This window comes from Micrasema longulum, unplaced genomic scaffold (assembly GCF_059751315.1).
Source record: "Micrasema longulum isolate JH-2025_06_02 unplaced genomic scaffold, ASM5975131v1 h1tg001478l, whole genome shotgun sequence".
In the NCBI taxonomy this organism is placed as follows: domain Eukaryota; kingdom Metazoa; phylum Arthropoda; class Insecta; order Trichoptera; family Brachycentridae; genus Micrasema; species Micrasema longulum.
In genome coordinates, this window is record NW_028278663.1 from 513,916 (window position 1) to 538,466 (window position 24,551).

Below are 24,551 nucleotides of genomic sequence, written 5' to 3' on the forward strand. Positions count from 1 at the left end.
TGGATCTTTAATCTGAATACAGTTATGTATGTGAAGTAGATCCAGAACCCTGGACGAGTGTTTTCGACTCTACTCTCAAGTAAAAATCCCGAAAAAGACAATCGAAAGTTGGCACGTTGCCTAGGTATTATGCTTGTTGTCCAAAAGACATGTAAAAATGCTACTACCGCAATGAGGAAGTTAACTGGTTTTTAAAATTTTATTTGTTAGCAGACTATTGAACTAAGTAATTTTTGTATTTTGATACATCATATTGTCAACGCTATGATTTTTTAAAGTATTGTATTTCTGAAATTGATCCGCGTGTGACGTCTCAAATTATCTTTGCTTCTTCTCGGTTAGTTCTGCTAATGGGTCCCTTGATTAAACCGGAAATCTTCCATTACTCTTTTTTTATTGGTTGATTCAAATGAAATAGTCGCGTCGTTCAAAATAGTTCGTTTTAATTTTTTTTAAATTCAAGAAACTTCGCAGTATGATTTAATGCTCTAATTTTTACAGTGCGTAGAAAAACATTTTTTGTATACTATTTCCCGTAGGGATGAAGTTCCTAATTAGGCAGGTACTTAAAGAAATCACGTCAGTGTTATTTTTAGTGGTGCAAAAATAAAGAGGTTTTATTCAATTTTATGTTCTTAGATAATATGTTCGGTCACGAAGCAAAAAGAGTTATTTAATCACGCAACAATAAGTTCATGTATGTCCTAAATTTAATGAACGTATTTTAACAATACAGGAATTACTGACCAATCTGTGTTCATGATTTCATCTGGTTAAATAAATGAATATAAGAATGAGATATTAAGTACAATAGTATGAGATATCTCAATGCACATAGCTACAATGTTATTATCATGATCGAAATAACTTTTGCTTATTGCCCAAATGCATTAAGACATTAAAATGAATTTAAAACTTTTGTGATTTGAAATTATGTGTAAAGATCTATCAGATATGATTATTTGTTGAGCAACATTTCAGCTTACGTATTTTTCCGATTGTAATTTATTTATTTATTATATATACGGCCAAAACCGATTACAACAGTTAGATGAAGAAACATACGAGAATATATAAGAAACTGAACAAAATAACATAAAACTATGTAGCAAAGACAAACAAAGGTAGTTAAATAATAGTATACAATTTATTCAAAATCACGATTAACATATTTTCATGACTTTTTCCTGTGATTTTTATACGTTTTTTACTATATAAACATTTTTTTAATTATGTCTTTTACTATATTTTTTTTTCTATGTATTTTGATTTTACTACGTATTTTACTTGGTTTTTTTACATGTTTTTTACTATGTTTATTACTGTATTTTTTACTTACTTTTTTAAACTATGTATTTCACTATGTTGTCTACCTCCTTGATTTATTTTTACTACATATTGTTTCCTGTTTTTCATATATTTTTGACTGGCTCAGAACGGGGCAAATAACTCTAGTTAGATAGTTAAAGCAACTTTGTATAAATGCATAATTGTATGTTTACAATATGATAATTTCTTATTGTTTTTATAAACATAACAAGCTACAAAAAGTAGCTTGGTGGGATTTTAGTTTTAGTAAAAATATAACAAGTGAATTTTTTTTAAATTGTAAAAATGTATTATTATACTATTAAATAAATAAAAAATAAAAAAATTTAAAAATGGCTCATACGAAATATGCCGATTTTTTTTGGTTGCCAAATTACCCCGATACATAAAAAAACAGTAGGAACAAAAATAAACATTGCTCTAGTCAGTAAGGTATGATTAAATAGATAAGATGCTTCATGGAACGATAGGCTCAAATTATGTTCTGAAACTATTTCCACTAAATACAAGATATGTTTCAAAACCTCAGTTAAATAAATTGAAGACAAGACGAGTTCTTAGTGTCGCATTTAGTGTAAACATATATATCAATGGCTCTAGTGCCATAATCCAGTGAGAAAATATAGGAATATATTTGTACGATGAAAAGTCAGACCGCGTTTCTTCTTAACTTATTCAATTCATTTATGTACATAAAATATAATAAATATATAGGAATGACTTGCCTTACCTTCACTTTTAGGTAGTAATACATTATTCATTGTAAGAAATACGAGCTACTGAACACAATATATTATTATGTTTGAGAACACGTCACCTATTAAAGAGCTGCGCACTGCACAGTACACTTACCGCATAGAATGCGGATACATATGCAATGAACACAATCCCTTTAGAAAATGTCATAAATCAAACGTTTTTACATAAAAAATCAAACATTTATTTCATTTTTACACAATTGACACACTTACCGATATTCAGAAATCTTTTTTTTTTATGTGAGTGGCTCAAAGACAATGATGCTCTTTCAACAAAACTATAATTTTGTAGTTAGGTCTTTTCATGTGTTATTCCTTCCCAAAATAATTAATTTCACTATGTTCTAAATGTGACTTTCAAAACGACCCAAATTTTTACCGGACACGGAGCTATGAGAAGTTACTTATATACGTTTAAATTAAGGAATGATGACTATTGTCCATGCGATGATATTTATTCACAGAGTATCGAACATCTGTTATTTCAGTGCCCATTTTTCAGTTTACAACTCCATAATCTTAACAGATATCCACAATTTCATAAAAAATGGTTATCACGCGCCATTGTTCTTGGACTTTGCAGCAATGGTGATTAGACTCATAAAGGTAATAAACCAAAATCAGTGATCGAACATCCCATTTCCAAGATGGAAGGAATGTAGATATATTGTTGGTAACAATATTATATCTACAGTCATACCCGCATACCCACACAGCTTGGCAAGTCACTCTAGATTTGTCTCTAGTAAACAGTCGCTCTCTAAACACAGTATAATAAGTGTTTATAACAAACCACAGTCAACTACATAAAGTTACTGATTTTCACATACCACCATAGGGTATAACACAAGACAGAAAAAAAAATCCGAGAAAAAAACACTTTTATCTCAAACTGCATACGATTTTACGACAAGGTTGAAATTCAGGCTTTGCCAACAAAGAATTTAAAGATTTTGTCAATCACTGTCTTATTTAGAAAGAGCTACTATAGAGTCGAAGAATATTAGCAGGACAAGCCAGATTGGTAAAATATTCTTGTTTGTTGATTTTAATAATCTAATTGTTGATTTGAATTATACAGCTGTAATTTATTGACGTTTATAAGTGATTCGATGAATCTTATGTAAATAATATACTGATCTATTATAATGTCATCATATTATCAAAAAAATATAAGTAAAAAATTAAATGAAGTCCCTTTTAGGTAATGGAACATAAAAACGAAAAATTTATTATCTTGACAAGTAAAAAAAAAGCCACTAAACTTTTTATTAAATAATATTGAATCGAAATACATCTAACGCAGGTTTATATATCGAATATGTTTTTAACAGCGATTTTATTGAATGTTCAATCATCTGATCCTTATTTGAAAGCCCCTCACTTAAGTATGGCTTAAGTACTATTGTGATGTAATATCAAGAAACCGGAAAAGCGTTAAAAATGCGAGTCGTGATGGAGTCGGTCCAGTTTCATACGCTTTGCCTACAATGCACACGACTTCGGTTACACTTTGCTCTTACTTTCCTCACTGGCCTTAACGTTTACGAGTATTTAAGGTCTTAAATATTAAGGAAGCTTAATGGACATTCCTTAAAAAATCAGTGGTGATACTAAATTTATTTTTATATTTAAAAAATATAATTATTATGTTTGCAGGATTAAAAAAATGCGGATACAGGGGAAACTCTCATAACGAATACGATTCGTTCCAGAATCTTACTCGTTATGTGAAACACTCGTTTGGCGAAACACAGCCAATGTGCTAAACAAAATGGATTTTTTACCCTTGAAAATAGACGCACAATATCTTAATTACGCTATTTATATAAATTATTAAATAATAAATTATACTCTTTATTATTTAATAATTTATATACCCTCCCAAATAAACCTCATTAAACCTTTATTTGTCACAATTATATTTCATTTGTGTTATCAAAGCGTAACTATGTAGGGCTTAAAGCTCATCATTAATATAAATATAGGTTAAGTATTCAAAAGGTTATAAATTAATTTGTATAAAATTTCTTAATATTGTTCTTTATTTACTATTTTGTTTTCTCATGTATCTCTATAATAATGTATAAACTTATATGTTTGTATATGTATGTGTGCATGTTTTCATATGTAAATTTATTAAATATTTTTCTATGTACCCTATACCTATGTTGGTACATTTCCTGATTTTTACTTATTATTGTATCTTTTAGCTTTTCTTATGTTTTCTTTAATTTTAACTTAATTTACATACTTCTGTTTCACTGCTGCACTTGAATGTAATTTCTAATATATGTAAAAGCCCGTAGGGCGTGTAAATTAATAAATAAATAATTAAATAAATATTTCTCGTCGATCCTGCCCAGAATCGAATCCGAGACCTCAAGAAAGTAACCATCGAGCCAAAAACGCTTTTCCAGGACTCTGGTTCTATTTCACAGATATAATTGTGTTCTTCGTCCGCTTTGACACGAATAAATCTTTGAAACACCAGAAATAATACAATGGAACCTCTCATAATGAGTAATTCACATATCGAGCAAAACAGATTGTGAAAAAAATACTCCCTTAACGAGAGATATTTTGCGTAACAAGTGACCCAAAAAGGAAAAGTCCCATCTTCACGTCACTCACTTGTAAGTCGGGACTTCCGCACCAGTGCGACAATCTTTGATTAGCGCTCGTTCCGCTAGCACGTTAGTGTCGTGTGTGATCACACATTTTTCCAAACTTGTGTTCGGACATTATTTGTATTTATTCATGCAAAGTTTAATAACCCATTCAAAAATGTCCGTGAAAAAAGTCACAAAAAGACAGCTATAAGAAAATAAAAGTAACGTTAGAAATGATAAAATCATTGCAAAGCGAGAACGTTGCTATGCGTTCTACAAATTTATTCAATGATAATGCTGGGTCGCATTTTCAGCAAATTTATAAGCGTTGAAAAAACAAATATCTAGAGACAACTTTCTAATAAAAAAGAAGACTTATTTGTTTTTTATTCATAAATAATAAACAAGTTGTTTCGATTTTTGTATTGTTTTTTGCAAATAGAAGTCGCATTTCAGATTTTTACGCTCCTTAACTATTTATAAATATGTAATTTCATTTGAATAAACGTTAAAAAAATAAAATGAGAATTTGTTTCGGCATGGACAAATTATCGTATTTAACATTGATTTATATATGAATCATGTATTTATTTATTTCACGGAAACAAACACTTGACAATGACATAATAATAATAAAGAAGATACGGTTTTAAGACAGACCAGCGAAGTTTCCAAATAAAAATCATACACATTAAATTGTGGCACAACAAAAGGGTGTGTTTATGTGTATTTGTATGAGTATAAAAGTGTAAAGGTGTATTTGTGTGTATTTGTGTGGGAGTTCAGGTATGTGTAAGTGTGAGCATCGTTAAATAACAAGTGGGATCGTATCGCAGCCAGAAATAATGAGTCTTAATTAATTTTTAAATAAATTAAGGGGCATGTTAAATATATCAATAGATGAAAAAAAGGCAATATAGTCAGAGCAAAAGCGATAAAGGAAAGAGTGTTGTGCATAGTTAGTGCTACAGACTGACAGATGGAATAAATACTAATTTATTGTCACGTGAAAGGGGACATTAAGATTAATTCTGGAGAGTAGGTTAAAAGTGTATAATTTATTATTTAATAATTTATGTAAATAGCGTAATTGAGATATAGTGCGTCTATTTTCAAGGGTAAAGAATCCATTTTGTTTAGCAGATTGGCTGTAAGTGTTTCGCTTAACGAGTGTTTCACATAACGAGTAAGATTCTGGAACGAATTTTGTTCGTTATGAGAGTTTTCACTGTATACGCGTTAACTGGGGTAAGAGCTCCAGCCCTCATCAACCTATTCCTACAAATGTTTGACTGCATTCAACCATATAATTTACTTTTTGGTAAATTTTATTTTCACATTTTTAAATATTTTTTATAAAGAATTGTCAGATTTATTTATTTAAACACTTTATAACTTTATTTTAACACTTTATATACAGTTTACATAAGAGCGGGCATATTACCTTAACGCAATTTCTTCCTACCTACCCAAACCGTTCAATTTGAGAAAATTAGTTGTATATTGTATAGTGAATTTTTCATTACCTCCTTTCATATCCCCTCTTTCCCACCTGCTGACAAGCCTCTAAAATAGAGGCTTAGCGGGTTTTTCCTTAAAAAAATAAAAATATGAACGTATTGTTGGTTTATTAATAATTTATTTAAGAAAAAAAATACTGATATTAATATGTTTTTTTTTAAGACGTAATAATTGACTTAATGTCTACACTATACTATGAAAATTTTCCGGCGGCCTCCATGGTGTAGTGGTCAAGATGCTTGACTCACACACGAAAGGTTCCGGGTCGATTCCCGGTGAGAACACAAAAATTAAAATGTAATTTTTCTCAAGCCTGGGTGTTCTGTGGTGTAATTCACCACTGTAATTGGGCCTCCTGGCCTGTTGTGGAGCAAAAACAAATAAATGAGATAGGAGAGGGTAAAGAGGTAAGGGAAGAGGGAGGAAAAGGGAAAAACCAAAATATTCAGGAAGTGACATTTAATACGTGATTTGAATGTAAATAAAGAATGAGCGTTTTTGACATTGGTTAGAAGATTATTACATTATCGAGCAGCTACTACTGTGAAAGATGAGGCAAAAAAATTAGAGCGTTGAATGGGTATTGAAAGGGTTATCTCGTTACTAGATTACTTTGTAAAATGATATGAAGTTATAGAAAATAGGTCGTAAAGGTTAATCACTGCTGCTTTATATAGAACATTCCATTCCTGACACACGACTTGCCAACATTCGCTTATTTCCATAGAATTAACATAGATACAGTCTCTACTACAAGTTCTGATCTTGTATGTACATATTGTACATTACTATTCGGTATATAGAATGGAGTTTTGTAAGAAAATTAACTGTAGCAACACAGCACGCCTCGTAAACTTGCAAGAATTCTGAAACGAATAAGTTAACGTACCAGAATGATGCATTTATGATTTGCTGATAATTTTCTCGTAATTTTTGTATTTTTTTAAAATATTTTATTTAAGGTTAAATTTATTTTAATCGTTATCTATCATGGCGTTGAAATGACCTATGTACTGCGCATGCTTACGCGCAATTTTTAATCCCAGAAAAAAAGCAAATAAAACAGCTCACGATTTGGCACCAGAAGCTGCACAAGATATTGTACCATTTTCTGAGCCATGTTATGCGAGCTTTTAACTTTCAATAAGAATTTTGAAATACATCTTAAAAATAATACAAGAGACACTTCAGATCAGAAAGTCGAAATCAGCAACTTTTTTTATGGTGTCACTATTCGGGTCTACAAAGGTGTAATGTATTTATATATTAAGCATACTTAAAGTATTGTTAACGATTGTGACATAAGATTCAACACGGATTGTACTTTTACTACCGAAATGTATGCAACCAATAATTGAAAATGTGTTCATTCAATAAAAAAAAACCAAGTGCTTAACACGATAATGTAAAATAATTTCAATATTTAATTCAGGTTTCTGTGCCCCAAAATATTCAATATGTTACCCGAACATTACTAAATCGGGTTGTGGTCCCGTGTCTAGTATTGCGGACTCACAGGCCAGAGGTTCGAGGTTCAAACCCCACTCTACCACAACTAAAAACATGACTAAAAAAAACATGACCCGAATTCAATTAAATAAATTAGAGAAAATCGGAAAACTTAGTCAAAAACATTCAAAATAATAAATGGTATATTGAAATATTGTATAACTCTATAATAAATTAACTAGTAGGTAGTCATGTTGTTGTTTATTTTTGCATAAAAATGTCTGTCTTAAAACAGGTTGTACCTAGTTAGGCAGACTAGACATAATCCAAAGAATTCTATTACCTAAGTATGTATGTAGTAGATAAAGAAATAGTATTTTTTTGTTAATAAACCATGATTATTGTTATTATTAATTTAATAATTTAGTTTAATTTTCGTTTCTAAATCTTGGGTAAAAAGTAATATGTTTTTCTAAAAGTAATTCAACTAAAATATCAAAAATTTTCGTAAACAAGGACTGGATTCAACCCTCAAGAAGCTTTTAATATCAACATATTACAACAGACATGAAGAATATTTTACAGAAGGGAATATGTATAGAAGTTCAGGCCTCCACAAGGCTCATGATTTGATATAATGGCAGGCCCTGGATTACCTGCCATAATGGCAGGTATGCCTGGACTTCTATATTACTTTCTGTCAAATGTTTTTCATGTCTGTTGTAATATGTTTCTAAACCAAATATGTTCATAGTATAAGTTTTGTAAAGGGCAATTTTGCCGTATAAGTTAATAAAATAAAATAATATTTATCATATTTGGTGATTGTGTAAAAAACTCCGATAGTGATTGGAAAATAAAACATTACGATATAACAAATAGCGGAAAGGAAAGGCAGCTTTATGTTATAATATTATGTATACGTATTAGAGTACCTGAAAACATTTGTTCATTTGCTATTTTTCATGTAAATACCTCTTACAAACGAACACTAAAAATACTCATCATTCTTACAACACACGAAATGATTGGGATTTTTTCCTTGTTAAATCCATCTATACCTGACACGCATAAGGAACATACTAATTAAATAAAATGTTAATAATAATTAAAGGCGATATGGTAATTAAAGTTCCGCTTCATTTATCGGCCTAGGATTTTGTATACTTAATTGGGAAAGAGAATATTACAATCCGTGCTATCGTGAATAGCTTTCGACAGTTGTTGCATTTCACTACCTAGATTTTCAATAGGGAAATCAATAAATATGTTGAATTCGTGATAAAATTTACAAGTATGTATATTTAGGCGACTTCCAATCGTTAACACTCCATAATTTTCTTTTTTTTTATTTCATACACATCATTTATTGTATCGAAATTTGTCCCCCCTTACTTAGAGATAGTAGTTTTAGTTTTACTCTTCGGATACTACTTGCTTAAGCAAGTCTTTGTAAAATGGGTCTGGTCTCTCTTATATTAATATAAGAGAGACCAAACCCAGACAAAACGCAATTTAAATTAATATAATAATTTAACCAACAAAATACTCATTTATTTATTTAACACTTTATATACAATATCTATACATATAAGGGCGGGCATATTGCCTTAAGGCAATTTCTTCCTACCTACCCAAACCGTTCAGTTTGAGGAAATTACAAATACATTGACATATTAAATCTTACAATTTTATATAATAATTAAAAACAAATATTAACAAAATAAAAATACACAAAAAACTAACACTATACTATGAAGAGAGGAGAGGGGATGGGAAGGAAAGAAGAAGGATAAAGGAACAATTCAAATATTTTGATAGTGACATTTCAATCTTGACTTAAATGTAAATAAAGAAGGGGCGTCTCTAACATTAGTGGGTGGATTATTCCACAATCGAGCGGCTACCACTGTGAAAGAGGAGGCAAGAAAATTAAAGCGATGACAGGGTATTAAAATGGTTCTCTCGTTACTAGAACGAAGAGATAGTCCGTGTGAAACCATTTATTCACTTAGACATACGAAATCGTCATTTGAATGACCCTGAATATTTATGATTCTCGATTGAACAAATTAAATGAGAAATTGCATACAATTTCATTAATAGCACCCACAATAAATTATACTGACAAAAGAAACAAAGTAGGTTCAGGTAAACAGAAAAACGTTTTGTTTCCTTAAAATTTTCCCACGAATTTTCTTCATATGTGATACCTCGCTCGGCTAGAAAAATGCTGCTTTTTTTGACAATGGCGCAAACAATTGCAAACAGATTTACCTACTCTATCTTGACTACAGACTGGGACCTCGAAAAGGCAGCATGTCATGTTATTGTCTCGATAATATACAATAACACGCTAAGTGCTTTGATTTGGCAATCCACTAAGTATTTTAAGAATACGAATTATACTTATTTTTTGCCAGGTTTTAAGGCACCTACTTTGTATTATAGCTGGCGTTTGGTAAGATTACATAGTGTTTTATTGTAAACTGTACCTACAAAGATAGATAATAAATTCATTTCATTCGCAGTTTATTTGATTTAAATGTTACATTCTGCACAAAGTATTATAAGTTTATTATTATATACATCAGTGGCGAGCCGTGATTTATTGTATAGGTAACCATAACAATAATAATAGTAACCATAACACAAATGTAAGGTAAAAAAAAACAATTTGTTAATTTTTCTAAAATTTTATTGTGCACTCGGAAACATTGATTGATACAACATAGTAGATAAGTAAAGGGTCATTTAATAAGAGTAATTGAATTTAAAATGTAAAAAAAATTTATTTTACATACAACGGATATTTTTATATCATGTTAAATAATATTTTATGTTTTAAAGATAATGTCAGCCGAATGTCCACCACGGCGTTGTTTAATCCGAGGTTCAATTTTTACTATTTCTCTTATTATATGAGCAAAGTAGGGTAAATTTTTTTACTACCCTGGCAACACTAACGAAATTTCAATTTTGTTTCTTCGACAATCTGACAGATGGAAAAATAATTCAATTTTTGAGTAATGCATTTGTTATATTCACATTCATTTGCAAATTACAGATGAAATGTAATTGCATCCTGTTTCTTCAAGATCCTAGCAGTATTTCTACACTTTAAAAGGACACAACACGGCATAGTTGAATTCAAATCAGGAGTTGCGTACTGAGCGACGTCTACAAAGAAACTAATGGGTCAAAACGTAAACCAACTCATTTATGAGTAGTTGAGTCGCCTTCTCTTTGATGTGCGTATGCGGTTTATGGACTATTCTCAATTCTTTGGATAAGCAGGTTGCTGCTATAAAAAAAGAATACACACACAAGTGACGCACTACTTAAAATCAGCAAATTTTGAATAGTGTTATATAATTATTATTTTAATTTCGAAATAGGTATAAATAAACGCATCTTTTAAAACTCAGTTTACAACGTAGACGATACATCATCAATTATGTGCTGATCAGGAGTAATTTAACCCGCAAATTGTAATTTACTCTCTCGTATACCAATTATTTATTATTCGTCTTGGGCTATGATTGCATTCATTACGCAGACGCAGTAAAATGAATGTGGTAAAATAGCTGTTCTCGTCTCCTCAATGGCTCTAAGTCTAGCCGTCCACTTAGGGAGTGAGTTATTACAAGAAACTCATTACGAAATACATCAAATTCTTGTGTAGAGATGCTTTGATAACTCTGTTGTTACGTATTGAATAAAAATCTCAAAATTCTATGCGAATCATTAAGACAGGAATGAAAGTTGCTTGTCTTCGTATTGTGAGGCGGCAGAACACACTGGTAATCTGCTTTATAACCCTTTCGAACACAGATAATGTGTACATTTGCTATATTTTATTATTTTATTTGTTAGGGATATCAACAGTTATACATGTAAAAAAATATAACAAATAAAATATACAGAGAATAAAACCAATGACAGATGTCTACAGAAATACATTTAATACTAATTTATTTTTTTAAATACATATTTGCGTTCGTATGATTTAATCAAATATTTGATTTTGAGGGCCATTTTCAACGAGTTGTAAATAACTCACTATTAGAAAATGTGAATCAAGTTGGGGTAGAGTAAAATTCTACGGACCTTCGGTCCGTAAGTCCAAGACACTAGCCACAGGACCACAACCCGAATTAAAGTTAAGTCAAAATAATGTTAAAAAAAACTTATTTTATTTAACATTATTTTGAGTAGGTCTAAATGTTGTGGACAAGGCTTGCAAGGAGTTATTAAGATTAACATATCGTGGGGTAATTTCTGCAACTACTTAACTCATAAATCTTTTCAAAACACACATTTTCATTTCACCCTTAGGTATATCTCTATTTTTAATTTTTAACCAGGAATTATTTGTTTAATGAGCTTCGATGTCTCCGTACAATCTTTAGACTATCTGTATTTTTAAGTGCCATTATTTTTAAACGTTTTCGTCTGATCCTTCAATATCTTTAATTATTCAGTCTGTAAATGTTTAATATGTAATAATCAAGTTTTTCTATGAGCTGAAATATTTTCATATTTTTTTCCGTTTCTTCCTGACTGTTATTACTAGTTATGTAAAGTATAATTCAATGTTTCTGTTATTTTCATTTGTAATCCAGAATAATGTTTTTAATAATTATTATTTTATTGGTAATATCGTTTCAATCATCGCCTTACATGGTTGAATTTATGTAAATACATCTAATTGGATGGCAAGGTTTATAACTGATTCCCCGATTTTAAAAAAATTTAAATAAGTATTGTATTGTAACCTGTAACATCTGTTTGTATTACTAAGAAAATAAAATAAAATCATCATTTGTGAGTTACTCACTAAATCCACTTTTTTTTATTCTCCTCCATGAATGCAACAAAAAGACAAGTCATGTATTCAAATCATCATAATATAATTTGAATTCTGTCGTATTCATCGAGGGAGATATAAATATAGGTTTTAAATGGGAAAATCAAAAATGCTGATAAATTTGATTCAATTTTATTTATTCATTAAAAATAACAAACAAATTACAAACTAAAATCCAAGACGTAAGGCACGACAAGATGTTATAAAAACAAAAAAAACATGAAAGAGTCTTGTTAAAGCAGTAGGAGAATCCTCCTCTAGAAAACCCCTTCGGATCCATGGAACAGATCAACATCCAGAGAGATGTTGTTCAGCATAGCGGTAGCCCTTACAACAGGCATAATCGTCCCCAGGCTGGTCCTGTATATCGTAATATGAAACAGTTTGTGCTGACGCTGTCTTAGGTAATTATCAAAACATACAAACCAATGCTTATCATAATCTCAATATTATCGACCATACTGCGCAACAATCGATAAAAATGTGTAGTCAAATACACATTCCTTCTAGTCTCTAAACTGTTGTAGCCAAGCATACTTACCCTGGAGAAACTCGGTCGGGTAGATATCTCAGAAACTTTATTTGTATTTTCTCTATCATAAGAGAGTACTTCAGTTCATGTAGCCCCCAAATCATCGAGCCACTCTCGAGTCTACTTCACACCAAGAGTTGTATGGAGCTCTCATTACGCGGATATTTTCGAAAACCCTGGCAGTACGCAGAACAAATCCTAACATCTTCAATGATTTACCACTGAATGCCTCTATGTGATCATGAAATCTCAGGGTGCTCACAAATTTAACACCCAGATCCTTAACAGTTAATGTTGGTTTCGGTAAAGCAATTATTGTAGTTCTCGTAATTACCCCACGATATTACAACAGAGATGGAGAACATTTTAGAGAAGGGAATATGGAAGTCTATGAATTTACAGGGCTCATGACCTGTCATAAGCTAATTTAAGTGGCTCTTTATACATTGTGTAACATTCACCAATCTGTCTATCTTTGAAAATTCATGTTTTTTTCAATTCTTTCTTCTGTTGATTTTTGTGAAGTTAAAGCGCTGAAGCCTTGAAAATTGACGCAGTTACAAAAGTTTTGTAAACGATTAAAAAAAAAAAAGAAAAAAATTACCAAAAAATAACTTTCCGCAATACGTGCTGTAATCTAGTTTATGTATGTTATTGAATTCTGTAATAATTATAAATGAGAAACTAGAATCCCAACCGTTCATGCACTATGTAGCTGCAAGGGGTGTTAGGATACTAGACTTATGGTGATTTTCACATAAATGACGCTATATAAATTATCCACAATAATAATAATACTGAATATATAAATGTAATAGAGAGGTAAATAATATTAAGGAACTTCCAGAGATGGCGCCAATGCACAATTTCTTCTAAACATGTTCAATTATAGGTTACCGACGAAGATACTTTAAATGTTCATACAAATATACTCATTTTTGTACACAAATGTCGGTTTTTCTTTATAGACAGTCGAAGATAACTTTCCATTGTAATCGGGGCCTAGGCTCTCTCTTACTTCTGCCGTCAATTAGTTAGCATTTAGGAACATATATATTAAATATACTTCTATGTACAAAACAAGTAATTGGCGAAGAAGCTTGTTTGATTTGAAACCGGTCGATGGGGGAAAAAAAAGAAAGATAGTGGTTAAAAATACAGGTGTTTTATTTATTTTATAATAATAAATAACCACAAAGCTAACTTTGAAGCACTAATGCTTCTAATATAAACTTTAAATTAAATTATCTTTTATTTCCTCGACCACGAAGTCATTACATTCATTAACCCAAAGAAAGAGGTTTTTAGGGAGACTACTCTTCCGACAAACCTCTTTTAAAGACGTAGTTCTGAAGGCTTCGATAAAAAAATATGGTAATTAATTTAAAAAACAATCATAGTTTTCTGTGTGCGAAAGGGTTTTACCGCTCTTTATTCTTCCTGCTTGGAATTGTTGATCGTATTATGCGGGCAGTCGGTACTACTCTTAATATGAAACTCTTGTCCGCAATAAGCTTCGAGTGGACTTGTTACGAAGTCTAAAGGAATTATTAATATAATCTCTAGAAAGTAAAAATAGATGGTACCTTACGGATAATTCTTACCTACGCGTAATTCAAGACACTATTATTATGAATTATTGTTGCTTTCATAAATTAAGTGCATATCAAGCACGAAACTTGTGAAAAGCGAACTTCCAACAACGCGTATTGTCGCTTGACGGCGTGTTTCTCATTTGTCGTTATCCTAAAATTATGATTTTAGGACCATTTTCAAAGGCTTCATAAATACATTTAATAACTGTGAGAGAAAATGGAAATCGTGCTATGAGTAGGGTTTGGGGTTCGAAAAATAATGTCTAGAAATTTACAGGCCTTATGACCTGTCATTGGCTGGTTCACATGACCGCATCACACACTGTGCAACATTCATTCACCATTCTGCCTATTTATTTTTATATTTGTCGGCCTCGTGGTGTAATGGTCAGTGCGTTTGTCCACCATGCAAGAGGTCTCGGGTTCGATTCCCGACATGGTTGATATGAAATATTTATTTAAAAGGGTGTTTTCAAACTAGAATATTATATTATTAATACACAAATGTGCGCATAATACGGCCAAATTTTTGAAAACCCAGAGAAAGTAATAAAAAATTAAGCTTCTGCCGAAAAATACATTGACTTTCTGAAGGCCATAGTTACAAAAATGAAAAAAATGAATGAAGGAATTGACTCAGACCCGTGAAAAATAACTATTGTGTAAAATATACATACCGGGAAAAAAAACTCTGTATGCATAAGCAAAACAATGAATAACGGGATCAAGAGAAAAAAAAAAAATATTTCATAGTTCCTGGACTGGTACTTGAAGCATAAGACTGATCACCTTACCTTCATGTTACAAAATTGATCAAGATATGTTGCGATTGATATAGCAATCCAGTGCCCTATGTACCATTAGGTGCGGAAAGGGAATGATGACGATGATGATTTTATGTTATTTCATTGTAAAGCCAACAGACATTTTTAAATTTATAAGATACAGTTATATTATAAATACATATCATTAAGTCCAATTAGAGGCTTCCACATAATATTGTTATTGTAAATGTTGTCACATAAAAATAATAAATAACATAAAATAATTAATCATACAAAACTTATAATATTACTAAAAATGTAAATGTAATACATATATTTTTAAAAATATATCTACATTTTAATATTAGTCACACAGTTGCACATTATAATATAATACAACCATAGTTGATTAAACAGTGAACATTTATAATGCGCCTATATCCTGAACTTCACATAATCTGCATAATATAGACTGCGGATTCAAGGCGCAACATCATAACTTGTTTTTTTTTTAAATTTCATTTTTAAAGGAAGTTAAAGATATGTTATTAATATCAATAAAATTTAGTTTAGGATTACACATATTGCAAGTTCTATTTACCAATTAATTTTGAAAAGATTTAGTGGAACATTTAGAAATTTTAAATTAAGATTGGTTTCTGTTATGCGTTATTGGGACTCTAAAATAATAAGTGATAGAATCTTGGGCAATCTATTATGTTATTTAAAGTTTAATACATAAAAAAATGGCGTCAGCCATGTTCCTGCGAGTTTAGAGAGTTTGCTGATTAGGTAAGTTTGTAGATTCATCTGGACCTGTATTTAAAGTCAACCGTCTTAAATTGCAGTACGATATCAATTTTGATTGGATAGATTCAATTCGGTTAATGTATTTTTTGTATTGAGGGCTCTAAGAGGGAGATGCGAATTCGAATTAACTTCGAACATGTGTAAAGTATAGAATTCTTAAAGTGCGCGCATCATTCAATTCTCTCCCTATACGGAAAAGGAAACCTAACATTTGGTATGATTTTTTCACAATTGAGTTGACATGTGCCTCAAACGTTAACTTATTGTCAAGTAGGACCCCGAGATCCCGCATCTCATAAACGTTAGTAATATTTGATAGTCAAGGCAATAATTATGGAGAATTTTTAAGTTGTTTAATCTTTTCAAATGTTGATTTTTGGCAGGTTAAAAAGCAGAAATCTTTATTGATGCGGGCGAGATTCATCTGACTGAATCTTCTTTCGGGTTTTTGCACCTTTTTTTTAAATCAACAAAAAATTACGATACTAATAATATTTAATTTATATTTTTTTCGTGCGGCGTCGGATATATTTTCTACAAAAGTATTTTTGAATTACCCGAAAACGAGGCGTTACGCGCCCTGTGTGACAAACAGCAAGTATGACGTTTTAGTACGTTAGTACGCAAACTTGTGTGCAATGTTTATTAGAAGCGCAGCCGGCGGTCAAGGCGCGTGACGTCAAAATGACGTGATGCTAACTGCCACCCGTTTTGTACGTGCTAATTTTTAAACCCGAAAATTATAAATGAAAACTTATTTTAAATACATAGGTAATTATAAAATTAGAATAGTAAAAATTAGATTGACATATATTTATTTTTATTTAACTTTTTGTACATAATGTTGTTTGTACTTTGGCGGGCTTATTGCCAAATGGCAATTTCTTCCAACCAACCAATAAAATAAAAGTTTTATTTTTATAATTCAAGTTACAGAACATATTCAATAGAAAAAAAAGATTAAAAAGCTAAAGATATATAAAAATAGAAATAAACGTAATAAATTACCTTAAATCAAAACTATTACTCAATGAGAAAAAGGAAAAAAGAGGAAAGAGGAAAGGAGGAGAGATTAAGAAAGAAAAGGGAGATGTTTCTTCAGACGTGATTTAAACAGAGATAATTTAGTAACATCTTTGATGGTGGATGGGAGATGATTCCACAGTCGAGCCGCATGGACGCTATATAAGTTAGAGAAGAAAGAAGAATTGTGGATGGATATTAAGAGAGTGCCTTGAGAATTAGAACGAAGAGATAAACCATGAACTGATAAGCGTTGAAATTTTTCACGCAGGTATATAGGAGCGTTAGGACTATGAAGTACATTGAACAGAAGTGAGAGGGAGATATTGACACCGTTCTCTTTTAAAATATGCATAATTATACTAAGATAACATCTCTAGGTTCCAAAAGTTGAAATTCAGTAAGTATCTCATTTTTTATTGAAAACTTTTCGAGAATAAACAACAGAAAAATAAATATGCGTGCAAATAACTTTAAAATGTATTCAAACATATAGTTCACATAATTTTATTTAAAAAATAAAGTCAGTAACATAATAAATTAAATCGGACAGCAAATAGTTAAAAAATACATATGAGTATGTCTTATCTAACTCTCTTACTACCAATTGACTGAAGTCGCTGATAACGTTTCTTTCTTAGACCGAATTGATTACGATGATGCGAACATACTCAAAATATTCTTCATTGGTATTTTTTTTTTAGTAATCATTTGTCAAATTTCTCGACTTGTTAAGAAAAATGTATAGTTAACATATCTTATAACATGGCAGGCAAACGTTTTGTTTTAACGAGTTTTCTTTATTGTTTTCAGAATAATACCACGTGGGAAATAAAACAAATAACGAATAAAATGGACAGAAATATAATTGTAAATTTGAGAGAATGGATGAAGGCGTTATATTACATCTTGTACATTGTATATATATGTATCATGTGCATTTTTTCAACTCGTGAAATATACTGACTGAAACCTGAAACGATCTGGCTTATCAACTTACCTTTACATAAACGACGATCGATATATACTGTATTTGGTGTACCAATTATGTATCCTATGTACCATTGAGTATGGATAAAGGTATTATTATGATGGTACATGGATAAGTCTCTTCTCGTGTGTCCGCTTGATGGTATGATCAGAAGAAGCCACTTGAACCAGCCAATGACAGAGCATAAGCCCTGTAAAAGTCAAAGCTTCCATATTCCCTTCTCAAAAAGGTTTATCTCGCTGCTGCAACAAATAAAGATCTAAATGGCTCCCTAGGGAGAAAATCCTAGGGGGAAAAATGGACGTATTCAATACATTGATTACAATATTATTGAAGATTTGTTTTAATTATTTTTTTGTATTTCTGTATTTAATTAATCATTCAATATTATTTATTTTTTTGTCACGTAAAGTAAAAGTTTAATTTTATAAGAAGCTGACATTATTTACAAGGCCGTCTTTTTCTTTTAATTCGTGTTTCCCTTCAACGTTATTTCTCTGGGCTGGTATCAGAACCATCTTCGGTCATATTTATATATTAAAAAAAACTGTTATTTTATCATACTATAGAATAAATATGATGAAAGCAAAAAGTCTCCTTGTTCAGGTGAATGAATAATACAGGCTTTGTATGAAAAAGAACCATAACTCTGTACGAGTGTTTTTGACTCGAAAGCTGTTCTCAGGTAAAAATACTGGACAGGAAAATCGAGTAGAGATACGTCCGCCTCGTTGTTGACGCGTTTGCCTACCATTCTTGAGGTCATTGGTTTGGTTCCTGACAGGGTGACGTAAAATATTGATTTTAAAGGTTTTTTGAACCGCAATATTTCATTGTTCCTGGCCCGACACTTGAAGCGTAAAAATGATCACCTTACCTTCATATTGTAACTGATGATCAAATTATTTGGTTTATCAATGCAGTGGAAAGAGGATGATGATGAAGATGATAGAAAGAGAACATGTTTTTTTTTAACTAGCCAACTTTTATTTTAAAACCTGACACCATTATTTTCTTTTTTTAGCAAGAAATATTTGCGTTTTTATAATTTACCCAAATATTTTCATTTTGTTGGCCATTTTTAAAAAGTTGTATATGATTCACTATTAAAAAATGGGAATCGGCTCGTAGTCCTGTGGCTAGTATTGTGAACTTGCGGATCAAAAGTCCGAAGTTCGCACCCCGCTCTCTTTAATCCGTGCCTCATGTCTGAGGATAGTGATTACGCCTGACTCCAGGTATGGCTCGTCTGTGGACAGTCTCCCTCCATCTGGGACGGTCTTGTGCTCTTCTATAGGCATTCGTCAGTGATGATTCTGATAACTCAGTGACTGTGCCGCTCCATCTTGTCGGTTGACGTCCACGCAACCTTGTCCCTTCGACACTTCCCAGGAGAATAGTTTTTTTTCCAAACTATCAGAGTCCCCTGGAAATATGCCCAAAGAACTGCAGGATTCTTTTCTCGCATATGTTCAGTTCCTCACCCACCCGTTCCGCACCCCGCTCTACCCCAACTTGATTTCTATTTTATAATAGTGAGTTATTTACAACTCGTTGAAAATGACAACCAAAATTTTCATATTTGGGTAAATCGTAAGAACCCAAATGCTTTAACCACAATCCGATTAAAATTTTGTTAATATTGATCGAGAAATAAACAGTACATAATTCTTACTAAAAGAAAGTTATCATTGGTATTTTAAAATACATCGATGTTTGCCAGATACTAAATAAGTACAAAAAATAATGAAGAGAGCGTATTTTGTGGTTGTTTTTTTTTATGACACGGCGTTAGATATATATCTAAATCAGTTAGTATTTATTCGTAATTGAATAATCCATGTAATCGTTCCATGTTACAAAACGGTCGAGAGGTAGAACCTAGCAGCCATAATCCAGTTGTAACAACCGGACCATGAACTGTGAACCTCCCGCCACGCGCTACTACGTCAAGGTTTATGACCGATAATTACGCATAACACAATGGCTCTGGCAAATCAGACACCAATCTAAAAAAAAGGTATAGATTTGATTTTTAACAAAAGTGTTTTAAGGAACACCTTTGTGCCAGGGAACATGGGACTAATATACTAGAAATATCCCCTCTTACCTATTCTTGTCCGCTCCCACGGGCGTCAAACGAGTTCCTGATCACGATCTTTTAATTTTTCAAAAAAATGTCAGAGCTAAGAAAAAACTGTCGATTAAAAAAATGATCATGTTAAAGTTATCTACAAAACAACACTTCTTTTATTTTGATAAGACTTCTAGGCTAATTTAATCGATTTTATTTTATTTTTCATAAAATTTTCTTTATACTTCATTTATGGGTAAATTACCGAATCAGTGTTTTATTATATTATTGCTATACGCTTTTATTATTAGTAAAGCAATCTAAATACGAAGGTTGTGTAAAAAACAAAATCTATTTTTTTTTAAGGCATTTCTTATTTGAATTGAAAAATACATAATTGGAAAGCTTAATTTCTTAATTATTTTTCAACATAATCACCAGATTTTTCGGCGCATTTTTGTTGATGACTAATCCACTTTTGAAATACAGCTTCAAAGAAGTCCGCCGCCAGTCCGTAGAGGAATTTGGTGACCGTCCTGCTTGTTGAGTTTACGACTCGAGGGACCACAATAAATTCGGAAAATTATTGCGAGACCTTGTAAAAACTCAGAAGAGCCATGCGCACCCGCACGTTTCTCGCCAAACCAAGGATTTAATCGAAAATTTTGGCTGGGATCTCGTTGAACAGGCTCCCTACAGCCATGATCTTTCACCGATTGACTTCTACTTGTTTCCAAAATTAAAGCAACACTTGGGTGGACAACGTTTCGAGACTGATGAAAGAGTGCAGGAAGCGATCACCAAATTCCTCCACGGACCGGCGGCGGACTTCTTTGAAGCTGAATTCCAAAAGTGGATTAGTCGTTAACAAAAATGCGTTGAAAAATCTGATGATTTTGTTGAAAAATAGTTAAGAAATTAAGCGTTCCAATGATGTATTTTTCAGTTCAAATAAAAAATGCCTTAAAACTGAAAAAAAAACAGAACCTTATTTTTTACACAACCCTCGTATTTAACAAAATGAAGCTGCTGTATTATTGTTTATGCGGGTTTGTTGCTTTACTGCGCGTTTATTCCCCCGTACTTGGTGATTGAAATAATTTTCTGAAATTACTATGTTTTCGGTACAGCAACGATTATAATTATATTTAAAAAATAAACAGTTATTTCAATGAGGAGTTCAGTGTTTTTAAATTCTTCTCTATATGTTGTACATATAGTAAATCGTTTTTTTTACCGCGCGTAAGAATACATTTTATTATCCAATTTCTCGCAGGGCTAAACTTCCTCGTCACAAATTTTATTAAAATAAATGCAAATTTGATTGAAAAAACACAGATATGAAGACAAAAGATTTTAAGGAAACCTAATATGTATTTTGTAATAATATTATAAACGTTATTGTGTTATTTATTATTTTGTCGAATACCGGTTTCAAAACTACACAAGCTTCTTTATCATTATATAATTACTAAGCTTTTGTAGCTACGAAACCGGTGGGTAAAAAAAAAAAAAAAAGTGGTTAAAAACAAAGTAGTTTCATTTGACTTTTTATCTTTCCTTACTGTTTACAATTTATTTGGAATTCCTCTTTCGATCAGGCCAAGCAGGTGAGAAAGTGTTTTTATTTGTACTGTTCGCCATATTATTATTACAAGTAAAATTTGGTTTACTGTGTACTAATTTAGGGGATATTACAAAATTACAATATGTAAAATGTTTTCCTTAGCTCAGGACACCTTAGTGAGGGAAAATTATTTGTAATAAATAATACCAAAAATAACTGTAAAATAATACAATATAAACAATGTCACTATACTCTGCATGTATTATAATAATTAAATTCAATATATTGAAAACACATACTTTATTTTATTTTTATTTATTAAGGAAAAACAACAGTTGTTATATAAGAATACAAAATGTAAAAAACAGTACCTACACCCAGTTAAAGTTTTTCACAAATATGATGAGAGAACATGTTACACAGTAACGAGAAAAATAATATATTATAGAAAAAAAAGAGCTCGTAAGAAGGTTAAGGGATGTGAAAATAAAGTGGAGGAGAGGGATTTTCAAAATAAGGTTGACAGATTCAAAATTTTTATATTATAATAAAATAAACATAATTAAAAGAACATAAACTTATTACACAAATACAAATGTTACATTTTACAGTGATTCAAAAAGTTTTTTTTTGAAGTTACAAAATTTTGTATTAAAAATATCTAAATGGGGACAAAGTAAACTAAATTTGGAGAAGCTACGATAAATAAACGAGTTTTGAACATAATTTTTTTTGGGCAATGAATTATAAAAAAAATAAAATATTTTGATTTTGTCTGCTTGACTACATAAGTATATAAGCCTGTATTAAGCCAGAAAAAATTAAAGATTATTTAAGAACTTAATTGTTATTTTTTGTTAAATAAAATAATAATAAATTCAAAATGTTTGTAAAAGGCGGACTTCTAAAAAAGGCCTATTATGGACTATCAAGAATCATGTACAATTTCGCACAACAATCTGTAAAAATACTTTTAAATTAAATACATTTTTAGTTTGTTCTCATAAATATGTTACCTTCAATCACAAAAAATTAATCTACGATATAAAATTATTTAGATAATGATGTATTTCAAACAAAGGTGTTTTTCAGTAAACTTGGTAGGTTATAATCGTAGTTGTTAATGATTCAAAATGCGAAAAAAACTGACATAGGAATAAAGTAGAACGTTGAGTCTTAAAGCATGTTTCAAGTTATAAATTACCTGTGAACATTCTTTGCCCTTGAAATAAATAGAAACCTCATTTCAAGTTTACGTTCACACTATTTCTGCCGGATGTAATAATAGATTAGGCGTTTTACAACATTTTCACGCTTTGCAGCCATTAGCATCTAATGTCAAGTAGGTTGCAGATTATTTTCTTGTGAACAGCAGATATTTTTATTGTTGCTCTATACAATAAACATTAATTTTACTATAGGGACATAAGGTATTACCTAATTCCATTAAAATATATTTAACGAGGGTAATGAGGGTCAATGCTATGTAATATACCTACCTACAAACATAAACATGTATAGGTGGATTTTATGAGTTGTGTATTTCAAACACACGCGGATCATCATCAAAATGGGCGCATAAGTGACTGCATTGGTACTCCATTTTCAACGTATCTGGATACATTTGTTACTTGGAAGGTAGATCAGTCTTGCTAAATTTTTTTGAAAGAGATACTTTTTTGTTGTTGTTAAGATTTACATTTTCCCACTGTCCAATGAGAAACTTCAGCCATACGAGAAATTGCATACACAAATATTTTCTTGCGCGCTTTAAAAATTAGAGCATTAAATTGTATCGCAAAGTTTCTTGAAAATGTACGAAAAAATTCTTTTTTAAATATTTTTATAAAAACGCACTATCTGACGTCACTGGTTCATATGAACCAACCAATGATATAAAAGATGTGAAGGATATCCGGTTGGCTTACCGTAAACAAACCAATCGGAAGAACTAACAGAGTACAAGCTCTGACGTCACACGCAGAGTTATTTCAGAAATACAAAACTTTAATAAAATCATAGCGCTGATGATACGATACATTTAAAAAATATAAAAAATGGTTAGTTTATTAGTCGATTAACAAATAAAAAAAAATTAAAAAGACACTGAACTTCCTCATTGTTAAATAAATTCAGGGTTCTAGACATAAAACCTGTATAAAAAATAATTGTTTTCTACAAATTTGTCTTTACAACATACATAGTAATTAACAAATTACAACAGGGAAAGAGAACATTTTAGAGAAGGAAATATGGAAGTCAAGGCGTTTACAGGGCTTATGATCTGTAATTGGCAGATTTAAGTAGCCTCTTTACACACTGTGTAACATTCACTGTTTTGCAAATGTTTGAATATCCATATTTCTTCAATTCTTACATCTGTTCATTTTAGTGAAGTTAGAGCTGAAACCTTTATTGTTGTAAAAATATAAATCTGATCGAATTATTTCACATACTAGGCAACGCCTGAAAACAGTTTTCCATTTTTTAAACTTTTTCTTGGACCAGTTGATTTTATTGTAATATTCCAATCCAGTCTTTTGTCAACAAGCATTTGGACAAACTGAAAATATTGAAATACATAGTAATTTTTCTACGTCACTAAACGCAAGTTGACGACTTAGAACAATTGTAGCATCTTAATTACAAAATTAAA

At 31.0% G+C, this 24,551-nt stretch overlaps 1 protein-coding gene and 1 long non-coding RNA gene across 2 annotated transcripts in view; one reads left to right on the forward strand and one right to left on the reverse strand.

Moving 5' to 3' along the window:
* LOC148275256 (uncharacterized) overlaps positions 1 to 24,551 on the forward strand; it is a 95,282-nt gene that overhangs the window by 59,009 nt on the left and 11,722 nt on the right. The window lies entirely within an intron of this gene.
* On the reverse strand, positions 19,464 to 21,864 carry LOC148275258 (uncharacterized). Its single transcript, XR_015824083.1, has 2 exons — positions 21,333 to 21,864; positions 19,464 to 20,357 (listed from the first exon to the last, which is right to left on the reverse strand). It is a non-coding gene; the product is annotated as an uncharacterized LOC148275258 (long non-coding RNA).